The following is a 26123-nucleotide window of genomic DNA, read 5'->3' on the forward strand; positions in this document are numbered from 1 at the left end:
TACCCTAAATGTTGTGGAGTGGTCTAGTCAAAGCCCAAAACTTAATTGAATTGAGAATCTGTGGTCAGACTTGAAGATTACTGTTCAAGGAAACCATGTCACTTAAAGGAGCTGGAGCAGTTTCCAAATCCCAGTGGCAAGATGTGGAAAGCCCATAGAGACTCCCCAGAGCGACTTGCAGCTGTATTTTCTGCTAAAGGAGGCTCTACAAAACAATGACTTTAGGGGGTGAATAGGTAAGCACACTGAAGTTTTCAGTTATTTTATCCTATTTGTTTCACAATATAAAGAAATTCAAATGTTCATGTTCTGTACTTGAACTGATGCAAAAAAAAAAATAACTGAAATTCCAGGTTGTAAAAAATGAAAAAATGTCAAGTGGTGTGAATACTTTCGCAAGCCACTGTATATCTGTTGCGCTAATGCAACATGCATTTGCTCTTCCGTAAAAACATAAGCTATTGGTGTGCTAGATGGAATCAGACTCAACTCTGCTATCCCTGCATAGGAATTACAAATGGTGTGAGCACAACAGACATAAGTATGACTCCTCTTAAGACAAGCAGTGTGGGAGAAGAGGCCAGTGCAACAGAGCTCACAGTGCTGGGAGAGGAGAACTGATAGAAGGGTTTAGAATGTGAAACAGCTAAACTCATTTGCATTTTCTAACAACTATGCAGGAGGTTAGACGAGGAGATCAGACCTGTATTATAACATTTCACACACTGAGAAATCTAAGCTATGGTGGGTGGGTGTTATTTTTCGGCAGTGTTGCCGCCTGCTTATGACTGAGCAACTCATACAGGGAGCAGAAATAGGCATAAGAATCAAAATACCCTGTCCAAGGGAGCGCAAAAGACAGGAATTTAAAAGTTCTGGATTTATTGTGATAAAAATAGTCCAGGGAGCAGAAATACACACTGCCAGTGAAAACTCTGATAACACCCACTTAGCCATAATAAACCTTTACTCATTAAGTGTCAGATACTTTCATTGCTAATATCTCTGCCACAACGAAGCAAAATTTAAAAAAGAAAAAAAAAATCAAACATTTTACTCTGGGGGGCGTGGCTATGTAGCCAAGGAAGGAGGCACACAGAGAGCTCCTGAAAATCCTGCTTCCATCCTGCGTCTGTGGCCTCATAATTGCAACGCACCTGTCAGCATTTGTGACATCTGGATGCCGGGGACCCCGGTGGACCCCGCTGGGAGACGTGAGGTAGCTCTGGTGAGCTGAAAGCTGGGGGAGCCAGAGCGGGCGGCAGGGCCTGCACGGGGCGGCGGCAATCTTAAGACGCGCGCTCTATCAGTAAGGCTAAGTTCACACGTACCGGAACTCTCGCGGAAATTACCGCGAGAATTCCGGAATTCCATTCCGCGGGAAAATCGCATTTTAAATTCCTGTGATTTTCCCGCGGAAAAACTAGCATTTTGCAAGCATATTTAGCATCGCTTGGAGAACTGATTGACAGGTTGGTCACACTCGTCAAACATAGTGTTTGACAAGTGTGACCAACTTTTTACTACTGAGGCCACCTATGCAGCATCACTAGTAAAAGATAAAATGCAGAAAAAATAAAAAATGGTGTTATTCTTACCTTCCGATGTCCCGCGCAGCCGTTCCCAGTAATCCTTTGCGAAAATGCTCGCGATGGCGTCCGTTCTCGCGAGATCGTGAAGTCTCGCGGTAATTCGCGATGACGTCGCGTGAATGACCGCGAGACTTCGCGATCCCGCGAGAACGGACGCCATCGCGGGCATTTTCGCAAAGGATTACTGGGAACGAGAGCGTGGAGAGAAGCGGGAAGGCTGCGCGGGACGTCGGAAGGTAAGAATAACAATATTTTTTATTTTAAATTCTATTTTTTACAGGGATATGGTACCCAAAGCCAGGAGGACAGTCTCCTCTCCTCCGGACCGTGGGTACCATCCGCAAATGTTCTGCTTACTTTCCGCATGGTGTGCACAGCCACATGCGGGAAGTAAGCGGAACAATGCATTCCTATGGGTGCGAGATCGCCGCGATTCCGCAAAATTAATGAGCATGCTGCGGTTTTTACCGCAAAGTGATTCCGCCACGGTAAAAACCGCAGCATTAGCACAGCATTGCGGAATCCCATAGGAATGCATGGGATGCTTATTTTTCGCGGCAAAATTGCACTGTTAAAACCGCCGCGGAAACGCAAAAAAAATGCCACGTGTGAACTCAGCCTAAGAGCTGCGGCGTCCAGCTTCCATTGCCACAGTGCTACAGGACGGTGACTCACATCCTGAGGACACAAGGGAATCGTGGTGAGTGCCCTGAAAAATTGGGCCCTGCGTTCCTCCCTTTCATAAATAGATTCACTGTGCCGCTGGCGCTACTTCTGTGGGGACTTCTGTACCCCCACCACTGCTGCTGTCTCTGCGGGGGCTGTAGTCTCTATCCCCCCCCCCCCCGGCTGTGACAAACCTCGCTGCTGCAGCACCAGACACTGCCCTTTCTGATCCATGCGACTCACCCCTACATAGGAGTTGCTTCTGTGATATATCTCTTTTTACAAGCCCTGCTGTGCATATAATTGGGGGAAAGTCCCCAGAGCCTGCACCTCTGGTTGTCCTGTGGCGCTGCACTGTCACTGAATATGAGTCGATCTAAAGGATCAGCAGCAGCAGAAAAATTAAAAGAATATGCCAGACCCGACCCCTCTGAAAGTGTACGGGTTCCCAAAAATAATCCTTCACAAGCTCAGCGAAAAAGCCATCCCCCTGGGGGCGACGAGAATGAGCAGGGAGAACTGACCCTCAAACAGGCGTCTGAACAGCTAATGCAAGCCATCTCCTTAACCATGACTTCTCTGACGGAGAAGATAGAAGACGTGTACACTGAGGTGGGGCGACTCCGACACGACATGCAAGCTATGCGGGGACGCATTATGGAAGTGGAGACGAGAGTATCCCAGGTAGAGGACACCATCGCACCTATGGAGGTCAAGTTGACAAAGGTGGCAGGCTCTATGAACGCCTTGAAGCAAAAATCGGACGATCTGGAGAGTAGGATGCGTCAAAATAACATTCGTGTCATTGGACTTCCGGAGTGTTCAGAGGGTCAACATCCTGAGCAATTTCTGGAAGGCTGGCTTAAGGCCTCTCTGGGGGATGAATTTTCTCCAGTATTCGCCATCGAAAGAGCGCATAGGGTTCCTACAAAACCCCTTCCTCCGTGAGCCCCACCTAGACCCTTCTTGGCGCGTCTCCTCAACTGTAAAGACAGAGACACCATTCTGCGTCTCGAACGGCAAAAAAGCCCCATCAAATTTGATAATGCTGTGATTTCCATTTTCCCGGATTTTTCCATGGAACTTCAGAAGCAACGGGCACAATTCATCAAAATTAAGAGGCAGCTCAGAGAGAGGAACATCGTGTATTCCATGATCTACCCGGCTCGGCTCCAGGTTGTACACGGGGGCTCATCTATGTTTTTTACGGATCCAGCGGAGGCGACTGAGTGGCTGCGGTCCCATGGGGGATCCCCTGCAAAGGAATCCTAATATACTCGCTGCCAATTTGAATCCTTCAATCAGAGGCCCAGTTGGGGCTTCCTCGGCGGGTATCCAGTTTAACAGCAATACCGGACACTGAGTTCAATGATGGTATCCCCTTATTCTTTTTTCAATAGGCGTGTGGGACTCTGCTCCTATACTACGAGACTAATGTTTTCTTTTTTCTTTTTAATAGTTTCAGGTTTAATAGTTTTTTAGGTAGTAGTTGCAGTCAGTGGCAACCCTGTCTTCTGTGTGATGTTTCCAATCTCTGCTCGGGTACTAGCATACGCCATATTCGGACAGACAAAAATGGGGTCTGAAATAAGTATGACCTGGAATGTGAGGGGCATTAAGACCCCCCAAAAGAAAATCAAGGTATTCTCGCAGATCAATCAATGCCGTCCGCACATTGTGGCCTTGGTGGAGACGCACCTGACCAGGGATACTGCTCGGTGTGTGCAGAAACCGTGGGCACAATGGTATATCCACTCATTTCATACCAGTTATTCAAGGGGGGTCTCGCTATTGATACACAAGGACGTTAGATGGGAGGCCCGAAGGGATCCTGAGGGACGTTTTGTATTTGTGCATGCACTTATTAATTCCAGACAATATGTTATTCTATGTATTTACAACCCCCCTCCAGCCAATATGTCTATTCTCCAGAAGGCGATGGGTTCCGCCCTGAACTATCCAGACGCAGATGTAATACGCATGGGGGATTTCAACCAGGTCATGAATAACCATCTTGACAGGCTGAGACTGAGTGATGAAGGGCGGGGGGAGTTTCTCCCACAGGTTATATCCCAACTATCGCGGTTCATGGAGTGCAGTGGATGGCTGGATTTATGGAGAATGCGACATCTCGAGAAGAGGGAATATACTTGCCATTCATCCACTAAGCACTCCTTGTCACGTATAGATTAAATATTTGGATCTGGTGGTCTAGTAACGTGGGTAGATAGTATAGAACATGGCAGTAGGGGGATTTCAGATCATAGCCCTGTAGTTCTTAAACTTAAATACGGACCACTCAGCAACAAGATGGCTTGGAAATTAAACCCTTTTTGGCTGAAATTGATAGAATCACCCTTAAGGCATACTTGAGGGGCTGCTTATCCTCTACGATCTCTTATATAAAACGGGTGACATCGAGGGAGGATGATGAGGTGGAGCAGCGATTGAGAGACTCGGAGGCAGCTTACATATCTGATCAGACTAGTGGCAATAGGGTGGAGTGGCTGGCTGCTCAAAGATTATATACTCAACACATAGACACCAGGTCCAAACGTAAATTATTTTTTGCCCGTCAATCTTATTTTGAGCTGGGGAACCAGGCAAGTAAATTCTTGGACTATTTAGTACGTCAGCAAAACACTACTAACACAATATTACAGATCCGTAGCTCAGATGGTACTGTGGTGTCTTCAACTGAAGAAATACTGAGCTGCTTCCATAACTATTATAGATCACTGTACAACTCTAGAAGTGATGTTGATAGTCAGGGGTGTTTGGAATACCTGTCGGATATCACATTTCCCACTCTGAGCCCTTCCCAGCGGACCTTTATGGATGCTAAATTTACTCTGGAGGAGATAGAGAATACCATAACGGACATGGCGTCTGGGAAGGCCCCTGGACCTGATGAGTTTCCCATTGAATTATATAGGAAATACCGAGAGATATTAGTGCCACTGTTGTTGATGGTTTTCCAAGGGATTTGGGAGGGAGGGTCTATGCCAGAGTCCTTCTATGAAGCTAACATAATAGTACTTAAAAAGAGGGGAAGGACCCATTAGACTGTGGATCTTATCGCCCCATAACATTAGTGAATGTGGACTATAAGATTTTTACGAAAATTTTGGCTACCAGGTTGAACTCGATTATATTAGAACTTATACATCCTGATCAAACTGGCTTTATGCCTGGTAAAAGCACTTCTATTGATATTAGACGAGTCCAGTCGGTGGTCCAATATAGCTCCCTGGTACCAGATAATCAATGGGCATTGGCATCGCTGGATGCGGCCAAGGATTTTGACTCCCTTGAGTGGCCCTTCCTATGTGCATGTTTACAGAAATATGGGTTTGGCGACAGGTTTCTAAAATGGGTTAGTACATTATATATGAAACCTAAGGCTCGTGTCATTGTAAATAGTTCTATCTCTGAGTCCTTTTCATTACATAGGGGAACCCGTCAGGGTTGTCCCCTTTCTCCGACCCTTTTTTCCCTGGCGATTGAGGCATTGGCTATCCGTATAAGATCTTCCCCTAATTTTGAAGGTATAGAAATAGCGGGTCGAGTAGACACCATAGGCTTATACGCTGATGACATGGTGATTTTTATGGGTAGCGCGGGCGGAGGACACATTGGCATGGGTAATAGCCACTATCAATAAATTCAGTAAATATTCTGATTTATATATAAATTGGGAAAAGTCTGCCCTGATGCCCCTCTCCCATGCCCCGGTGCCACGACTAGAGGCCCTCTCCTCATTACCTATTGTACCCAGTTTCAAATATCTAGGTGTTCACATATCTCAAAGCAATTTGTTAAGATTTGCGGCTCAACATACACCCATTGTTGGAAATGGTTAAAGCTAAATTTCTAATCTGGAGTAAACTCTCGCTTTCTGTAGCCGGACGTATTAATTTAATCAAAATGATACTGCTTCCTAAACTCAGCTACTCTCTTCAGCACAGTGCTGTGGTAGTACCCCGATCCTTCTTTGCAAATTTTAACTCTCAAATGACATCTTTTATATGGGGAAAAGCTAGGCCCAAACTCAGGCTGTCCACTCTGCAAAGACCAAAAAGAGAAGGTGGGGCAGCGCTACCAGACTTTTTTCTATATTATCTGGCGGACAGGCCAAAGCCATATGCAAGTGGATGCCTGATGATCACCTCTCTAACTCTGAAAGCCACTTGCTCCATGCCGCACGAGTTAGGCCGGTTTCACATTTGCGCTTTATGGCGCTGCGACAGCCTGCGTACGGCCGCCGCTAAGCCCCGCCCCCTGCCGGCTCCCTGCCCGCCCCATCCGGTCATCGCCACCTACTAGCGCACATGGACGCTTGCGATCTACGCACCCTATTTTTAGCATAGGGTGCGCAGATCGTGCGCTGGCCGTGCGCTAGCAGGATTTTGCCGTGCACTGCGCACTTTTGAAGGTGCGCCCGTGTGCACCGAACGCAGCATGTTGCATTTCGGCGTGCACGGCGCACCTTCAAAAGTGCGCAGCGCACAGCAATATCCTGCTAGCGCTCGGCCAGCGCACGATCTGCGCACCCTATGCTAAAGATAGGGTGCGCAGATCGCAAGCGTCCATGTGCGCTAGTAGGCGGCGATGACCGGATGGGGCGGGCAGGGAGCCGGCAGGGGGCGGGGCTTAGTGGCGGCCGTGCGCAGGCCGTCGCAGTGCCATAAAGCGCAAATGTGAAACCGGCCTTAGCTGTCCGCTGGGCTTCTTAGAATTGGAAAAAATAAATGTCCCCCGTTTGCTGCCCCTGCTTCGCCTGGCACGATCAGTGTGGAGGCAGATTAAGAGAGTAATTGGATTTGGAGACATAGTGGCTGAAATGCCCCTGTGGAATAATGGTTATTTTCCGGCATTGCTTGAACACCCGTCTGCCGAGTTCTGGACTCAACATGTTTCCTCATCTGCAATTTGCACGATCATGGAACCTTGGTGTCTTTTGAACAATTACAGGTCAAATGTAACGTCCCAAGATCCCAATTTTTCCGTTATCTACAACTGAGGTCAGCCTTTCAATCACACATGAGAAATATGGGGGTAAACAAAGCTATATCGTCTCTGCCCTTGATAGGCATCCTTAAATCGCAAGGTCCCCAGGGTCTCATCTCCACTTTGTACACATATATGCTATCGGTAGGGGCGGAATCCGCCATAAACTCGGTTAAAGGGAAGTGAGAGAGGCTCATCCCCGATGCACAGAGAGAGGAATGGGGAGAAATTCTGGAATCTCCGATCGGGGTGTCTCCGTCTATCAATAACAGAATGACACAATTATATATTATAAATCAATCATATCTGACCCCGACCCAAATATTCAGGATGGGCAGATTCCAATCATCGGAATGCTTGAGATGTCACTCATTGGATGCAGACTTTATACACATGATTTGGCAATGCCCTATTATTGCACAATATTGGAAGGAGGTGACGTCATTATTAACTTCCCTGGTACAAGCTCCGGTTCCCCTTGAGCCGCTGGTTTGCCTGTTTGGGGTGTGGGATGATGAATCTTGGGGTCATTATAAAGGGATTTTTTACGGGAAACATTATTTATGGCACGAAAGGTTCTGGCACTGCGTTGGATGGGGAGCTCATGTCCCTCCCTCAGGATTTGGATCGAATTGGTGAATGCGGTTATTCCATATGAGCGTACGCTGTATCGAAATAGAGGGTGCCCGGGCAAATTTGAAAAGATCTGGGACAGATGGAATTCCTCTCACCTTACCTTGTAGGAGGGAGACATCGCATAATAATTGGCTGATTATGTAGAAATAGGCTGCGAACTGGTAGTTATAGTTTGGTTTAGGAAGTTAAAAAGACTATTGATCGAATAACAATATAAAAACTTGCATGGTTAACCTGACACTACATATTTTTCCATATGTAAACCGACATATGCATTTTGTTTTATATCAATACTGTGGAAAGGGTATGTTCTTTATGCAATGCTTATCATATATAAGTGTGTACGTTGTTTGTCTTGTTTATGGTTAATAAACGAATTTTAAAAAAAAAACAAAAAACAAACATTTTACTCTGCTCTGCAGCCACTATTACATCATGAGCCCTGTTGAACATCAACTTAATTTTCCATATTATCCTCTCGTCCCGCTTTCTCTCTATTCAAGTCTCTGTGTCCAGGAACCCTCCTCTTCTCTATCTACAGTTTCTCCTGGGACAAGTACCAAGTCCTGGGGATTTTAATACCACCTATATGCTTAGAAAATTCAAATCTACTAGACTGTCCTTAACCCCTTAAGGACAAAGCCATTTTATAGGTTAATGACCAGGCCTTAATTTTGAAATCGGACCACTGTCACTTTATGTGCTTATAACTCTGGAACGCTTCCATGGATCCCGCTGACTCTGAGAATGTATTTTCAGGACATATTGTACTTCATGTTAGTGGTAAAATTTCTTCGATATGACTTGCGTTTATTGAAAAAACGGAAATATGGCAAAAAAATTTAAAATGTTGCAATTTTCAAATTTTCACTTTTTAATTTTTATGCCCTTAAATCAGGGAGATATGTCACAAAAAATAGTTAATAAATAACTTTTCCCACATGTCTACTTTACATCAGCACAATTTTGGAACCAAAATTTTTTTTTGTTAGGAAGTTATAAGGGTTAAAAGTTGACCAGCGATTTCTCATTTTTCCAACAAAATTTACAAAACCATTTTTTTAGGGACCACCTCACATTTGAAGTGATTTTCGGGGGTCAATATAACAGAAAATACCCAAAAGTGACACCATTCTAAAAACTTACCCCTCATGGTGCGCAAAACCACATTCAAGAAGCTTATTAACCCTTTAGGTACTTCACAAGAATTGAAGCAATGTCGAAGGAAAAAAATGAACATTTAACTTTTTCCCCAAAATTTTTCTTTGGACATTTTTTTTTTATTTTGTCAAGGGTATCAGGAGAAAATGAACCACAATATTTATTGTGCAATTTCTCCTTAGAACACCGATATCCCAAGTGTGGAGGATGACCAATCTTTAGGCACACGGCAGTGCTCAGAAGGGAAGGAGCATCATTTGAGACTTTGAATGTTAAATTGGCTGGAATCGAGACCGGACGCCATGTCGCGTTTAGAGAGCCCCTGATGTACCTAAACAGTGGAAACCCCCCATAAGTGACCTCATTTTGGAAACTAGACTCCCCCAAGGAACTTCTCTAAATGTGTGGTGAGCGCTTTGAATCCCCAAGGGCTTCACACAAGGTTAAGTTGTAAAATTAAAAATCTTATTTTTTCCACAAAAATGATCTTTTCACCCCCAATTTTTATTTTTCCAAGGGTAACAGGACCCCAAAAGTTATTGTGCAATTTGTCCTGAGTACGCAGATACCTCTTATGTGGGGCTAAACCACTATTTGGGCGAATGGCAGAGCTCGGAAGGGAAGCAGCGCCATTTAACATTTTTGGCTGGAATTGAGATTGGACGCCATGTCGCGTTTGGAGAGCCCCTCATGTGCCTAAACAGTGAAAGTCCCCCCAAGTGACACCATTTTGGAAACTAGACCCCCCCAAGGAGCTTATCTAGATGTGTGGTTAGCGCTTTGAACCCCCAAGTGCTTCACAGAAGTTTACAACGTAAAAATGATCTTTTTGCCCCCAAATGTTTATTTTCACAAGGGTAACAGGAGAAATAGGACCCCAAAAGTTGTTGTGAAATTTGTCCTGAGTACAATGATACCCCTTATGTGGGGTGGAACCACTGTTTGTGCGCATGGCAGAGCTAAGAAAGGAAGGAAGTTTTGGAGTGCAGACTTGATGGATTGTTCTGCGGGAGTCATGTTGCATTTGCAGAGCCCCTGGTGTGCCTAAACAGTAGAAACCACCACAAGTGACCCCATATTGGAAACTAGACCCCCAAGGAGCCTATCTAGATGTGTGGTGAGCACTTTGAACCCCCAAGTGCTTCAAAAAAGTTTATAAAGTAGAGCAATGAAAATTTAAAAAATCATATTTTTTTTCCACAAAAATGATCTTTTTGCCCCAAAATTTTTATTTTTACAAAGGTAACAGGAGAAATTAGACCCCCAAAGTTGTTGTGCAATTTGTCCTGAGTACACTGATACCTCATATGTGGAGGAAAACCACTGTGATCGCCTTACTGCGAACTTTGGGAGGCAGAATGAACAAATCCACAAAAGAATTGGTTTTATTTTTTACACCGTTCCTCGTGCGGTATTAGTGATTAGGCAACTTTATTCCTCGGGTCGGTGCGATTACAGCGATACCAGATTTATACCTTTTTTCATGTTTAGCTTCTGTCACACACTAAAAGACAATTTTTTTTTGAATAATTCCTTGTAAGAAATTTTTGCATTGCCGTATTTTGAGAGCTATAATTTTTCTATATTTCAGCCGACAGTCATGTGCGGGCTTGTTTTTTGCGGGACGAGCTGACGTTTTTATTGGTACCATTTTCGGGCAGATAACGTTTTTTGATCGCTTTCTAGTCTGATTTTTGTTGAGGCAGAATTAACAAAAAACAGCAATTCAGTTTTTTTTTTTCTTTCTCCATTCCGCTTGTGGTAAAATTGGTAAGACAGCTTTTTTCTTTGGTTAACTACGATTACAGCGATACCTCATTTATAACATTTTTTTATGTTTTGGTGTTTTTTACACAATAAAAATTTTTATAGAAAAAAATTATTTTTGCATCACTTTATTCTGCGAGCTATAACTTTTTTATTTTTCCACTGATCGAGCCGCAATACAGCTCTTTTTTTGCGGGACAAGATGACGTTTTCAGAGGTACCATGTTTATTTATATCCGTCTTTTTGATTGCGTGTTATTGCACTAAAGTATAATTTACTTTGTGTATTTTTTTATGGCGGTCACTGAAGGGGTTAACTAGGGTGACACTTTTATAGATGAGATTTTTACAGATGCGGTGATACCAAACGTGTATTTTTTTACATAAAAATATGTATTTATTAGGGGATTTTTTATTATTTAATATTTAAAAAAAAAAAAAAAAATGTAAATGTCTTTTCACTGCAGGTATTAACATTGCAATGCTCCAGCATTGCAATGTATTATACCTATGCTGACAATTGCTAAAACCATGCTGTGAGCATGGTCTCAGCAGCTTTACATAGCCGAATGACCCGGAGGTTGTCATGACAACCCCCAGGTCATCATGGCACAGATCGGGCCCCGCAATTACATCACGAGGACGCCGATCTGAGGCAGAGGGAGCCCCCCTACTCTCTGCCTCCCCCCATGAACGCTGCGATCACTGATCAGGCAGGAGATGCTGAAATTTCAGCAGCTCTTGCCCGATTGACTGACCAATCACAGCGCTCTGGGTGCTGGGACCGACTGCAAGGGTCCCTGCACCTCTTGCCGTGCCTGTCAGCTCTTATAAACAGCTGTCGGCACTGAACTGTCACTATAATAACCACACTGCCATCTCACCATCACCAAAGAGCACCAATCCCACAACCTGTAGTCTCCTTACTCATCACCCTGAAATATCAGAGCTAGGCAAAGTGAGGCCCACAGGCCACAGCCAACCCTTCGGGCTGTTCCAATCCAGCTGGTGGATCGAGACAGCTGAAAGGTACATCCTGCAGTATATTGCTCTTCTTGGTTACCAGCACACCGCTGCTTGCTGGCACAAGCTTTGCACTGTAATGTATGAGGCTGTGCCCCTTACCACAACGTCATCCTTCATATTGCTCCATTCTAGACACAACCCAGAGCAGAGCTATGCTGGTAGGACGCCAGCTGAGCGACAATGCACTACCCATGATCAACCACAGGAACAACAACTGGACAGTTTCACCGGCAAATTGAGGTTAAATAGAGCCTTTATCTGCATCCTTTTAAGGTTCATGTGTGCAGATAGCAAACATGTATAGATTCTTTTTTAAGTGGTGAGAAAAAAAATCTAAAAGATTGCTAGGCCAGGTTTACATTGCATTATGCAGACCGTTCAACGCATAGTGTTGACGGTCTGCGTTAACGCTATAGCATTAACGCGATCGTGTTAATGCTGTACTGCTAGTGCAGATGCTTTATCTGTGCTAGCGGTGAAGGAGTATCAGACGCTGCAGCCTGCATCCAAGGCTCCGTCACTGAATGACGTTAGACGGACTACGTTACACAGTGGCATAACGGACAGCCTAAACGTAATGTGAACCCAGCCTAAGGCCTCTTTCACACTTCAGTTTTTTTTGCATCAGTTCAAATTCGCCAAAAAGTCAGACAAGCGGATCCGTTCTCAACTGATGTGAATGGAAATTTAAAGGAAACGCTGGCCGGGGAGAGAGAGAGACAGCGGATCCGTTCTCAACTGATGTGAATGGAAATTTAAAGGAAACGCTGGAGAGAGAGAGAGAGAGATTTTGTCCGGCACCCAGAAAGAATTTCGGGTTAAATGAGTCTCTGGAGGATCCGCCAGAGAAAAAAACGTTAAAAGCTCCATTTTGAAATCTTTGAGGATGGTGACGGACAGCAAATTTTGGCGGATCCTCAAAAAAAACGGATGTGACGGACAGCAATCCGTCACAATCCGCCATTAATGCAAGTCAATGGGGAAAAAAACGGATCCTCAAAAAAAAATTGAGGATCCGTTTTTTTCAAAACCTGGCGGATTGTGACTGATAGTAAAAAACGGAAGTGTGAAAGAGGCCTAAGAAAAAAGGGAAAAAAACGGCGCGATTTTCCAAGACTTCAAGCATCTCCATTTTTTGGCATCTGGGGCTGGGTTAAGGCCTGTTTTTTGCACGCCGAGCATGTTTTGTTCACCTGTTATTGCAATTCTGTAATTTTGGCACTGACTTTTTTCTCGTTAAGCAGTTTTTGATAGTTCGCATATTTCAGAACGCAGCCATACCAAATACAGCTCTGGCAAAAATAAAGAGACCACTTTCAAATGTTCAGTTTGTATGATTTTTCTCTTTATAGGTATATTTTTGAGTAAAATGTAAATTGTTCCTTTAATCTATAAAATTCTGACGTCTCCGAATTTCCAAGCAATAAATTTTGTATTTTTTTCTGACAAAGAAAAATGGTCAAAATTTAAAAAAAAAAAAAAAATGCTTTCAGACCTCAAATAATGCAAAGAAAACAAGTTCATAATCATTTAGAAACAATACTAATGTTTTTAACTCAGGAAGAGTTCAGAAATCAATATTTTGTGGAATAACCAAGATTTTTAAAAACAGCTTTCATGCGTCTTGGCATGCTTTCCACCAGTCTTTCACACTGCTTCTGGTGTAAAAATTTAAGCACTTCTTTGTTTGATGGCTTGTGACTATCCATCATCCTCTTGAATACATTCCAGAGGTTTTCAATGGGGTTCAGGTCTAGAGAATGGGCTACCCATGACAGGGTTTTGATGTGGTGGTCTCTTTAATTTTTGCCAGAGCTGTACATGTATTTTTTATTTTAATTGTTTTATTTTGAATGGGGTAAACGGGGGTTGATTTTAACTTTAATTTTTTTAACCCTTTTACTTCCCAAGGTTGTTTGCACCTTCATGACCAGTTCAAATTTTACAATTCTGACCACTATCACTTCATGGGGTAGTAACTTTGGAATGTTATTTGTGGGGAAAATAAATACGCAAAAAATTTGAAAATGTTGCAATTTTCAAATTTTATTTTGTATGCCCTTAAATCAGAGAGTTATATCACACAAAAGTTAATAAATAACATTTCCCACATGTCTACTTTACATCAGCACAATTTTTAAAACAATTGTTTTTTTTGTTAGGAAGTTATAAGGGTATGTTTCCATGTGGCGTATTGGCAGCCATTTCTGGGGTGGCTGTGTAGCCGGGGGGAGCAATATCCATGGCCCCTTCCTAGGTTATGAACATCAGCCTGCAGCTGTCTGCATAGTCTTTCTGGCTATTAATTACAGGGGGAACCCATGTCATTTTGTATGGGTGGGGGTTTCCCCTATTTTAATAGCCAGTAAGGGCTAAATATACAGCTGCAGGATGATATACGTAGCCTGGGAAGATCCATGGGTATTACCCGCTTCCCAGGCTATAAACATTGGCCCCCAGTCGCTGGCTTTCCCTCTCTGGCGCAGAAAATTGCACAGGAGCCCAAGCCATTTTTTTCCCTTTTTTTAAAAAAAAATTAAACATATCGCTCACTACTAAACATTGGCCTTGGTTAATATATATCCATCTATGGATAGATCTATCTATGAATATAGTATGAATATAGACTCCAAAAAGTGAAGGCAGCACACCAATAGATGATATCCAAGTGCAATTTATTGGCCCATGTGCGACGTTTCGGTTCCAAGTGTGGACCTTTCTCAAGCAGTTACAAAGTGATAATTCATGACCTTTTATAACCAACATACTGTGTAAACAATTAGTGCTGATTAAGAAACAATTAGTAGAAATATATACTATGCCAAAATATTCAAAAGGATACATCAATTTGATGTTACCAATAATAATGTGCATATGAAGTGATGATGTGCATTAAGTGAAATATACATACATAAAATGACAATATAGTGATTCAAATTAATTGATAATCAGTGACAGCTGTGCATAATCTACATAGAGGGTGACTCGCCTCATTCATAATGCCAAAATTGGTGCCAGTATACGGCGTTCCAAATAACTTCATGCGCAGGAAAAACAAAGGCCACATCATAAAACTTCCACTCATGCGTGGATATCAAATTAAGCCACTGACAACATCTTTGTTAATGTCCGTAAAACTGTTCACGCGTCGGCAGGCAAAGGGCACCAGAATTCAACGCGAGTTAATTGCGCATGCTCAATAAATATTGTAAAGCCACAAACGCCATCTATAGAATGGGCATACTGGACATATTAGCCCTTACACTAATAGATAGAAAATTCCAAACAAAGCACACATTTAACAGAACTTGTTGTTCAATACCGGGGGGGTAACAGGTTAAGGGAATAACCCAATGGTATCTGGAGCACCCCCCATGAGCTGGGATAGGTCACCCATAACACCAAAGGACGGTGGGAGAACCGCCCCCATATTATGGAGACAGCCCTCAACCTACATCCAATTGGGTAAGAAATCCACAATATACCAATATAACGTCACCGAAACAATTGTGCACAAAGAATAGTTATTTTACTTTTATTTTCATTATTATAAAATCTTGAATTCTGTATTATAATGAAGTAGCCATAGAATTATACAAAAACATATTATTTTACAAAGAATCATCCACATAATGGTATAAATGGGAGGAGCCATACATCCAAATTAGAGGGGATGGTCATCAATTCATCTGAAAAAAGCAAAAAAAAAAAAAGAAAGACAAATAAAAAAATGACCTATATATCAATTTACAACATGGGAATATTCAAAAGAACAACCTCGGACATAGAGTCAAGCCGTATCCTATAATGTGATACCAAGCTTATAGTCAACATTGAGACCAAAAGGTTTCAGCGTATATAGTCTCTTAATCCATCTTAGCTCTTTCATCTTAAGCAATCTCTCTATCACCACCTCTTTTCAATGGGGGCACTTGATCAATTACCCTAAATTTAAGACCTTTCTCAACATGTTTAAATTCAATAAAATGTTTTAGCACAGGTAAATCCATTCTTCCTTTCGCAATAATATAGCTATGTTGGTTCATTCTTGTTTTCAGATCACAAGTGGTCTCTCCTACATAGAAAAAGTTACCTGGGCATTGTAAGGGGTATAAAATGAAGTCAGAGGAACAGGTAAAATAATAACTGTAAAAACTTAATTTGTAGTTGGATGTTGGAAAGAAGACCCCTTTATCACATACGAGCAACTCACACAACTTAAACATGGAAAGCAACCTGTTCTAGACTTGCCTGTTAAAAAAGTCTGTTTAACCATTTTTTGAGGGCCTATATCTGCTTGTACTAAAATATTTGTCCCCCAGATTTACCGCCCATCTACATGAAACTAGTGGAAGAAATTTGAAATCATCTACAGTATATTAGGTAGACATTTGCCCAGCATTGGCCAATGACGTTTAATCACAGCTACAATCTCTTTACTCACAAAATGAGGTCACAAATGGTATTCTTTTAGAGGATTTCTTATTTGTATTACACTTATCCAACAAACTATTGCGATCAATCCCCTTAATTTTTTTTGCCATTTTTTCATCAAATCTCTAGGATATACCCTCTTTTCAATTTTTTTATGATATTATCTAATGATGAATCCAATTTATCCTTATTACTTACAGTATCGGTCAAAAGTTTGGGGTCACCCAGACAATTTTGTGTTTTCCATAAAAACTCATACTTTTATTAATCAAATGAGTTGCCCGAATTAATTTAAAATCTAGTCCAGACATTCACAAGGTTCGAAAAAACAATTTTTATTTGAAATAATTTTCACCTTCAAACTTTGCTTTTGTCAAAGAATGCTCCCTTTGCAGCAATCACAGCATTGCAGAGCTTTGGCATTCTAGCAGTTAATTTGCAGAGGTAATCTGGAGAAATTTCACCCCATGCTTCCAGAATCCCCTCCCACAAGTTGGTTTGGCTTGATGGGCACTTTTTGCGTACCATACGGTCAAGCTGCTCCCACAACAGGTCAATGGGGTTGAGATCTGGTGACTGCGCTGGCCACTCCATTACAGATAGAATACCAGCTGCCTGCTTCTTCCCTAAATAGTTCTTGCATAATTTGGAGGTGTGCTTTGGGTCATTGTCCGGTTGTAGGATGAAACTCCACCATGCTTGACATATGGCGTCAGGTACTCTTCCAGCATCTTTTCAATTCTCCGTCTAGAAAATGATCTTCTGTGTGATCCAAACACCTCAAACTTGGATTCGTCTGTCCATAACACTTTTTTCCAATCTTCCTCTGTCTGTGTTCTTTTGCCCATATTAATTTTTTCCTTTTGTTAGCCAGTCTCAGATATGGCTTTTTCTTTGCCACTCTGCCTTGAAGGCCAGCATCCCGGAGTCGTCTCTTCACTGTAGACTCTGACACTGGCGTTTTGCGTGTACTATTTAATAAAGCTGCCAGTTCAGGACCTGTGAGGCGTCAATTTCTCAAACTACAGATTCTAATGTACTTGTCTTGTTGCTGAGTTGTGCAGCGGGGCCTCCCACTTCTCTTTCTACTCTGGTTAGAGCCTGTTTGTGCTCTCCTCTGAAGGGAATAGGGCTAATATGTCCAGTATGCCCAATTGTTGTGAGTTCATTTTCCCCTTCACTACTGAGGCCCAAGGAACTCCCTCTTCTGGTAAAGAAAGGTACTGAGCCTGATTATCAAACACCTGAGTCTGATGATGATGACTGGCTGAGTGGAGTTACTGACTGGATATAAGGCTGCCGACGCCCTCCTGCCCTGCGGGTGATTTCTCTGTGGGATCCTTGGAGACCAGTCTGAATTCCTGCTCCTCTAAAGCCAAGTTTTCTGCTCGGCTTTGTGCATTTGTGCTTAGACTTTGTTTTGCTTTGTTTTTCTGGATTTCTGCCATTCCCTGCTGGGGTGTGCTGAATTCCTTTAGCTCTGTCTTCTGAAAATACCTGAGTGCTGATTTAGTTTTTGAAGCCTAGCTGCTTCAGGGTCTTTTTCATATCAGCTTGTTGGCTTATGTCTTTGATAGGGTTTTGGCAGATTGCAGACAGCAACCTTCCTTTCCTGTTCTGTTTAGCTAGCTTGGGCCCCATCGTTTGCTCAGCCTATCTTTCTATCTGTGTGAGTGTTTTTTCATCTTGCTTCACCGTCATTATATGTTGGGGGCTGCCTTTTACTTTGGGGTCTGCTCTGGGGCAGTTTAGATTTCCTTTTCTGTCTTTAGGCTATTTAGCTCTCCGGCTGTGATCGAGGGGTCTAGGGCATCGTAGGAACCCCCCACGGCTACTGCTAGCTGTGTTGATAGGTTCAGGGGTCTGCAATCTGATAGTTGCCAACTTCTCTGGTTTTCTGGACGTAGCTTATATTTTTGTGTCTGCCTCCTACGGTGACTCAATCATAACAGAATCACCTGCCATACCGCAAATCCTAGGGTACTCAATAGCAGGAAAGAACTGTGTAAAAAAAAAAGTGTATATTTTTTCCTCTCTCTCTCTGAGGCCGTAGGGGGAATTTTTTTTTCTCTCAATGGAGATAAAGCAATTGTCTGATCGTGTGGAGCAGCTTGCTGCGGAAGTGCGGGGAATTTCCGCCTACCTTTGCTCATTCACATGCTGCTGAACCAAAGATTCCTACACCTGATGTATTTTTTGGGGATCGGTCTAAATTTTTGAATTTCAAAAATAATTGTAAATTATTTTTTGCCTTGAAGCCTAACTCGTCAGGGAGCACCGCGCAGCAGGTTAAAATTGTCATCTCTTTGCTGCGTGGCGATCCCCAGGATTGGGCGTTTTCTTTGAAACCAGATGATCCTATTCTGACTAATGTGAACGCATTTTTTCAGGCCTTGGGGTTGTTGTATGACGAACCTAATGCCATTGATCAGGCTGAAAAGAGCCTGCTGGCATTGAACCAGGGTCGTGATTCTGCAGAATTGTACTGTCAAAAATTCCGAAAGTGGGCAGTACTTACTACCTGGAATGATAATGCCTTGGCTGCTCTCTTTCGGAAGGGGTTGTCAGAAGCCGTAAAAGATACTATGGTGGGATTTCCTGTTCCCTCTGGTCTTGACGATTCTATGTCATTAGCCATTCAGGTTGATTGGCGTTTGCGTGAACGCAAAGCTGCACGAGGTGTTGCCACCTGTTTAACAAATGTCTGAACCTATGCAATGTGATAGTTTTTTCCAGAGAGCAGCGTCAGGAGTTCAGAAGGCGTAATAAGTTGTGTTATTTCTGTGGAGATGCCTCGCATATTATTTCTGTCTGTCCTAAATGAGAGAAACGCTTTGCACACACGTTTTCTGTTGGTGGTGTTCAACCTAAGTTTCTTCTGGCTATTACTCTGATCTGCTCCCTGTCCACATTTTACGCCAAGGCTTTTGTGGATTCGGGAGCAGCCCTAAACCTAATGGACTTGGATTTTGCTAAACGTTGTGGATTTCCGATGACACCTCTGCAGACGTCTATCCCTTTGAGGGGGATTGATGCTACTCCTTTGGCTAAAAATAAACCTCAGTTTTGGACCCAGGTGGTAATGCGGGTCGCCCCAGACCATCAAGAAAATTGCAGATTTTTGGTGTTGCATAATCTGCATGATACTATTGTTTTGGGGATTCCCTGGTTGTAATTCATAATCCAGTTTTGGATTGGAAATCTGTGTCTGTGGTGAGTTGGGGTTGTCGGTGTGCCTTTAGTGAGGCTCCGGTGTTTTCCACCTCTCCTCAGTCGCATGATGTTCCTGATTATTTGGCGGACTTTTATGATGTATTTAGTGAGAATGAGTCTGCGTCTCTGCCTCCTCATAGGAGTTATGACTGTGCAATTGAACTGAGCCCGGGGTGTAAATTTCCCAAGTGTCGGCTCTTCAATTTATCTGTACCCGAGCACGAGGCTATGCGATCCTATATTAAGGAGGCGTTGGAGAAGGGTCATATTAGACCATCCTCGTCACCCTTAGGTGCCGGTTTTTTTTTTGTAGCCAAAAAGGATGGATCATTAAGACCTTGTATTGATTATCGTGCCCTCAACAAAATTACTGTTAAATATCAGTATCCGTTACCCCTGATTTCGGATCTATTCTCCAGAGTTAAAGGTGCTTGCTGGTTTACCAAGCTTGACCTCAGGGGGGCGTATAATCTTATTCGCATTAAGCATGGGGATGAATGGAAGACGGCGTTTAATACTCCGGAGGGACATTTTGAGTACCTGGTGATGTCTTTTGGGCTCTCTAATGCCCCTTCTGTCTTCCAGTGCTTCATGAACGATATTTTCCGAGATTTTGTCGATAAATTTTTGATTATCTATCTGGATGATATTTTGATCTTCTCCAAGGATTGGGATTCTCATGTGGAACATATTCGGACTGTGTTCCGGATCTTGAGGGAGAATTCCCTGTATGTCAAAGGATCTAAATGCCTTTTTGGTGTACAGAGGATTTCTTTTTTGGGATTTATTTTGTCTCCGTCAACTATTGAAATGGACCCGGCCAAGGTACAGGCCATTTACGATTGGGTTCAGCCCACTTCTTTGAAGGCCCTCCAGAAGTTTTTGGGTTTTGCTAATTTTTATCGGAAATTTATAGCAAAATTTTCTAGTATTGCCAAGCCATTGACTGATTTGACTAAGAAGGGTGCTGATGTGTTAAATTGGTCTCCGGAGGCTGTTTCTTCCTTTCAGGAGCTGAAGCGAAGATTCACCTCCGCCCCAGTTTTGCGGCAACCTGATGTCTCACTTCCGTTCCAGGTAGAGGTGGATGCTTCTGAGATTGGTGCAGGAGCTGTTTTGTCCCAAAAGGATCCTGTAACATCTAAAATAAATCCCTGTGCTTTCTTTTCCCGAACGTTCTCTCCATCTGAACGTAACTATGATGTGGGGAATCGGGAACTGTTGGCCATGAAATGGGCATTTGAGGAGTGGAGACATTGGTTGGAGGGAGCTAAGCATCAAGTCGTGGTCCTCACTGACCACAAGAATTTGATTTACCTAGAGTCGGCTAAGCGCTTGAACCCTAGACAGTCTAGGTGGGCCTTGTTTTTTACACGTTTTGATTTTGTGGTTTCTTTTCTTCCTGGAACTAAGAATGTCAAGACAGACGCCCTCTCTAGGAGCTTCTTTGCTGATTCTCTTGTGGTGACCAAGCCTGCTACCAACTTAGGCGAAGGGGTAGTTCTTTCTGCCATCTCGCCTGATTTGAGACGTGCTCTGGAAGAGTTCCAGGAGGACAAACCTGAGCGTTGTCCCAGTGGAAAGTTGTATGTTCCTGACCAGTGGAAGAAGAGAGTGATGTCTGAAGTTCATTGCTCTGCTTTGGCTGGTCATCCAGGTATTTTTGGTTCTAGAGATCTGGTGAGTCGGTCTTTTTGGTGGCCCTCCTTGTCTCGTGATGTCAGGAATTTTGTGCAGTCCTATGGGACATGCTCCCGGTCTAAATCGTGTTCTCGCTCTAGTGGGTTGTTGATGCCTTTGCCTGTCCCCAAGAGGCCATGGACCCATATTTCAATGGATTTCATCTCTGATATGCCTGTCTCTCAAAGGATGACTGTTATTTGGGTGATTTGTGATAGGTTCTCTAAGATGGTTCATCTTGTACCACTCCCTAAGTTGCCGTCTTCCTCTGAGTTGGTGCCCCTGTTTTTACAACAGGTGGTTCGCTTGCACGGGATTCCTGAGAACATTGTATCTGACAGAGGAGTTCAGTTTCTGTCAAGATTTTGGAGAACTTTCTGTTCCAAGCTGGGAATTCAGTTGTCCTTCTCCTCTGCTTTTCACCCTCAGACCAATGGGCAGACAGAGAGAACAAACCAGACCTTGGAGTCATATTTGAGATGTTTTATTTCTGCTGATCAGGATGATTGGGTTTCATTTTTGCCCTTGGCCGAATTTGCTTTAAATAATAGAGCTAGTTCTGCCACTTTGATGTCACTTTTTTTTGTAACTTTGGGTTTCATCCTCGATTTTCTTCAGGGCAGGTGGAGCCCTCTGCCTGCCCAGGTGTTGACACTGTGGTGGAGAGAATGCACCAGATCTGGGACCAAGTGGTGGATAAGTTATCTCTCCCCCAGGAAAAGGCCCAGCGGTTTTCCAACTGACATAGGACCATTGGTCCCCAGTTTAAGGTTGGTGATATGGTGTGGTTATCATCAAAAAATATTGCTATGAAGGTGGCTTCTCCTAAGTTTAAGCCTAGATTTATTGGACCTTACAAGATTTTGGAGATTATTAATCCGGTCTCTTTTCGTTTGGCTCTTCCTGTCACATTTAAAATCCATAATGTGTTCCATAAATCTTTGTTGAAGAGGTTTGTTGAACCTGTTGTTCCGGAGGTGGCACCTCCAGACCCTGTACTGGTTGAAGGTAACATGGAATATGAGGTAGAGAAAGTACTGGATTCCCGTCTGGCTAGACGGAGACTCCAGTATTTGGTTAAGTGGAAGGGTTATGGTCAGGAGGATAATTCCTGGGTCTCTGCCTCTGATATTCATGCCAAAAGATTGGTGCGTGCCTTTCATCGGGCTCACCCTGATCGCCCTGGTGGCGTGGTTGAGGGTTCGGTGACCCCTCCTCAAGGGGGAGGTACTGTTGTGAGTTCATTTTCCCCTTCACTACTGAGGCCCGAGGAACTCCCTCTTCTGGTAAAGAAAGGTAGTGAGCCTGATTATCAAACACCTGAGTCTGATGATGATGACTGGCTGAGTGGAGTTACTGACTGGATATAAGGCTGCCGACGCCCTCCTGCCCTGCGGGTGATTTCTCTGTGGGATCCTTGGAGACCAGTCTGAATTCCTGCTCCTCTAAAGCTAAGTTTTCTGCTCGGCTTTTTGCATTTGTGCTTAGACTTTGTTTTGCTTTGTTTTTCTGGATTTCTGCCATTCCCTGCTGGGGTGTGCTGAATTCCTTTAGCTCTGTCTTCTGAAAATACCTGAATGCTGATTTCGTTTTTGAAGCCTAGCTGCTTCAGGGTCTTTTTCATATCAGCTTGTTGGCTTATGTCTTTGATAGGGTTTTGGCAGATTGCAGACAGCAACCTTCCTTTCCTGTTCTGTTTAGCTAGCTTGGGCCCCATCGTTTGCTCAGCCTATCTTTCTATCTGTGTGAGTGTTTTTTCATCTTGCTTCACCGTCATTATATGTTGGGGGCTGCCTTTTACTTTGGTGTCTGCTCTGGGGCAGTTTAGATTTCCTTTTCTGTCTTTAGGCTATTTAGCTCTCCGGCTGTGATCGAGGGGTCTAGGGCATCGTAGGAACCCCCCACGGCTACTGCTGTTGTGTTGATAGGTTCAGGGGTCTGCAATCTGATAGTTGCCAACTTCTCTGGTTTTCTGGACGTAGCTTATATTTTTGTGTCTGCCTCCTACGGTGACTCAATCATAACACCCAATCTAAAGATGGCATTTGTGGCTTTATAATATTTATTGAGCATGCATGATTAAGGCTACATTCACACTTGCGTTTTTTTGTGCTGCGCTGCGTTGCGTGCGCAGTGCAAACGCGCATAAAAACGCATCATGCGTTTTTTTAATGCATTTTCTTGTTCTTTTGCCCATGGTTTTTGCAAAAAAGTATGTTTTTGCGTCAGCGCTCCCATAGACTTCAATGGGTTTTGGGTGAATTTCGTGTGCATTGCGTGCGCATGCGTTTTTTTGAGACAGGTCGGACGCACAAAAAATGCAACAGGATGCATTTTGTGCGCCCGGGCACACACTACAAAAAAACGCATGCGCATTCAAACGCATGACAATGCGCACCCATGTTAAATATAGGGGAAAAACAGCATGCACATTTATGCGCAAAAACACAGCGCAAAAAACGCAAGTGTGAAAGTAGCCTAACTTGCGTTGAATTCTGGTACCTTTTGCCTGCCGGCGCGTGCGCAGTTTTACGGACATTAACAAAGATGTCATCTGTGGCTTAATTTGATATCTGCGCATGAGTGGAAGTTTTATGATGTGGCCTTTGCTTTTCCAGTCCTGCGCATTAAGTTATTTAGAACGCAGTATAGCGGTGCCAATTTTTGGGATTATGAATGGGGTGAATCACACTATGTAGATTATGCACTGGTGTCACTGGTTATCAATTAATTTTAATGGCTATATTGTCATTTTATGTATGTATATTTCACTTAATGCACATCACTTTATATACACATTATTGATAACACCAAATTGATGTATCCTTTTTAATATTTTGGCATAATATATATTTCTACTAATTGTTTCTTAATCAGCACTAATTGTTTACACATTATTTTAGTTATAAAATGTCATGAATTATCACTTTGTAACTGCTTGAGGAAGGTTCACACTTGGAACCGAAACGTCACACATGGGCCAATAAATTGCACTTGGATATTATCTATTGGTGTGCTGCCTTCTTTTTTTTGTTAAATAATATAGCTTTATGTAGCTTACAAAAACGCATGAAAATCCGCATAAAAAAACACATCAAAACGCGCTGATTTTTACCTGCGTTTTCTGCCAAGAGATGCAGAATCTGCGCAGTAAATTCCACAGGCAAATCCGCAACGTGTGCACATACTCTTACTATTCTTAAGTTTTTCTCGTCCCTTGGTCAAGGATTCTTCAACTAAGTAGGGTCCAACCCAGTGTGGTTCCATCTTTTAACCCAAACGATAAATACAGCGCTGATTCTTCATACAAACGATGGGGCCCGCCGTGATTTCATTGTTCCTGTTGTTTCGGCGATCTAATGCACATTTCTGGCGTTCCTGAGCAGACTGGATGTTGGTACCGATGATTGAGTAAAGCTTTTTATGAATGATTGTCAGTGTATTTAACACATCAGGATTAGCATCATCTGGAAGGGACATGAAGTCCACGGTGTCATTTTCTGAGGAATCAAGGTTGATAGGAAGCTTGAACATTACCTGAAATGGCGTGTACTTGGTTGAGGCATGCACTGATGTGTGATAAGCAAACAAAACACCAGGGATGAACTGGTTCCAGTTATTTCCTTGGTCATTGACAAGCTTACAAAAGAGATTCTCTTGAGTGTTCGATTGTCATGTTCCCGCTGGCCGTTTGTGGGTGGTAGGCAGATGAAATACGGTGATCAGTTTGAAAATGTTCCATCAGGTTGTCAATGATCGAGTTCACAAACTGCCTCCGCCTCCGGAATCTGCTCCCCTCCCTTGTACCTCCTGAGTCCCGGTGTCCCTCCTCCCTGCTCCATGGGCGCCGCCATCCTCCAAAATGGCCGATCACTGTTATAGACCGTATCTGTGATCAAAATAAAAAAAAATTGAAAATAAACCCTCTCCCCCCACTTTATCAACCCTATAGGTAGGGAAAAATATTAAAATAAAGAAAATATTTTTATTTTTATATTTACATTAGGGTTAGGGTTAGAATAAGGGTTGAAATTAGGGGTAGGGTTAGGGTTGGAATTAGGGTTAGGGTTGGAAATAGGGTTAAGATTAGGGTTAGGGGTGTGTTGGGGTTAGGGTTGGGATTAGGTTATGGTTAGAGTTGGGATTAGGGTTAGGGTTGTGGCTAGGGGTGTGTTGGGGTTAAGGTTGAGTTAGAATTTATGGGTTTCCACTATTTAAGCACATCAGGGGTTCGCCAAACACGACATTGCGCCACCATTGATTCCAGCCAATTTTGCGTTAAAAAAAGTCAAACAGTGCTCTTTCCCTTCCGACCCCCGATGTGCGTCCAAACAGTGGTTCCAACCACATATAGGGTACCAGCGCACTCAGGACAAACTGGACAACACCTTTTTGTGTCCAAATTCTCCTGTTTCTCTCGTGAAAATAAAAAATTGCAGGCTAAAAGTCATTTTTTGAGGAAAAAAATTATTTATGATTTTTCACAGCTCTGCGTTATAAACTTCTGTGAAGCACTTGGGTTCAAAGTGCTCACCACACATCTAGATAAGTTCCTTGGGGGGGGTCTAGTTTCCAAAATGGGGTCACTTGTGGGGGAGCTCCCATGTTTAGGCCAACAGGGGCGCTCCATACGCAACATGGTGTCCACTAACAATTGGAGCTAATTTTCAATTCAAAAATGGCGCTGCTTCCCTTCTGAGCCCTGCCCTGCGACCAAACAGTGGTTTATGACCACATATGAGGTATCTGTGTACTCAGGAGAAATTACCCAACAAATTTTAGGATGCATTTTATCTTGTTGCCCATGTGAAAATGAAAATCGCTGAGAGAAAATTTTTGTAGGAAAAATTAAAATGTCCATTTTTTTATTCCATATTGCTTTAGATCCTGTGAAGCACCTGAAGGGTTAATAATCTTCTTGTAGTTTTGAGTAGCTTG

General features: G+C 43.1%; 1 protein-coding gene across 12 annotated transcripts in view; it reads right to left on the bottom strand.

Moving 5' to 3' along the window:
• The window catches only part of TULP4 (TUB like protein 4), a 1043161-nt gene that overhangs the window by 929391 nt on the left and 87647 nt on the right, over positions 1-26123 (bottom strand). For 3 of the 12 annotated variants that reach the window (XM_073560996.1, XM_073560990.1, XM_073560994.1), the window contains one exon: positions 24301-25074. The exons of the other annotated variants lie outside the window; for them this stretch is intronic. The gene's annotated coding sequence lies outside the window, so the exon portion shown is untranslated. The remainder of the gene's footprint in view (positions 1-24300; positions 25075-26123) is intronic. 12 annotated transcript variants of the gene reach the window in all.

The sequence above is a fragment of the Dendrobates tinctorius genome, unplaced genomic scaffold, assembly GCF_039654945.1.
Source record: "Dendrobates tinctorius isolate UK_male_01 unplaced genomic scaffold, ASM3965494v1 ptg000310l, whole genome shotgun sequence".
NCBI lineage: Eukaryota > Metazoa > Chordata > Amphibia > Anura > Dendrobatidae > Dendrobates > Dendrobates tinctorius.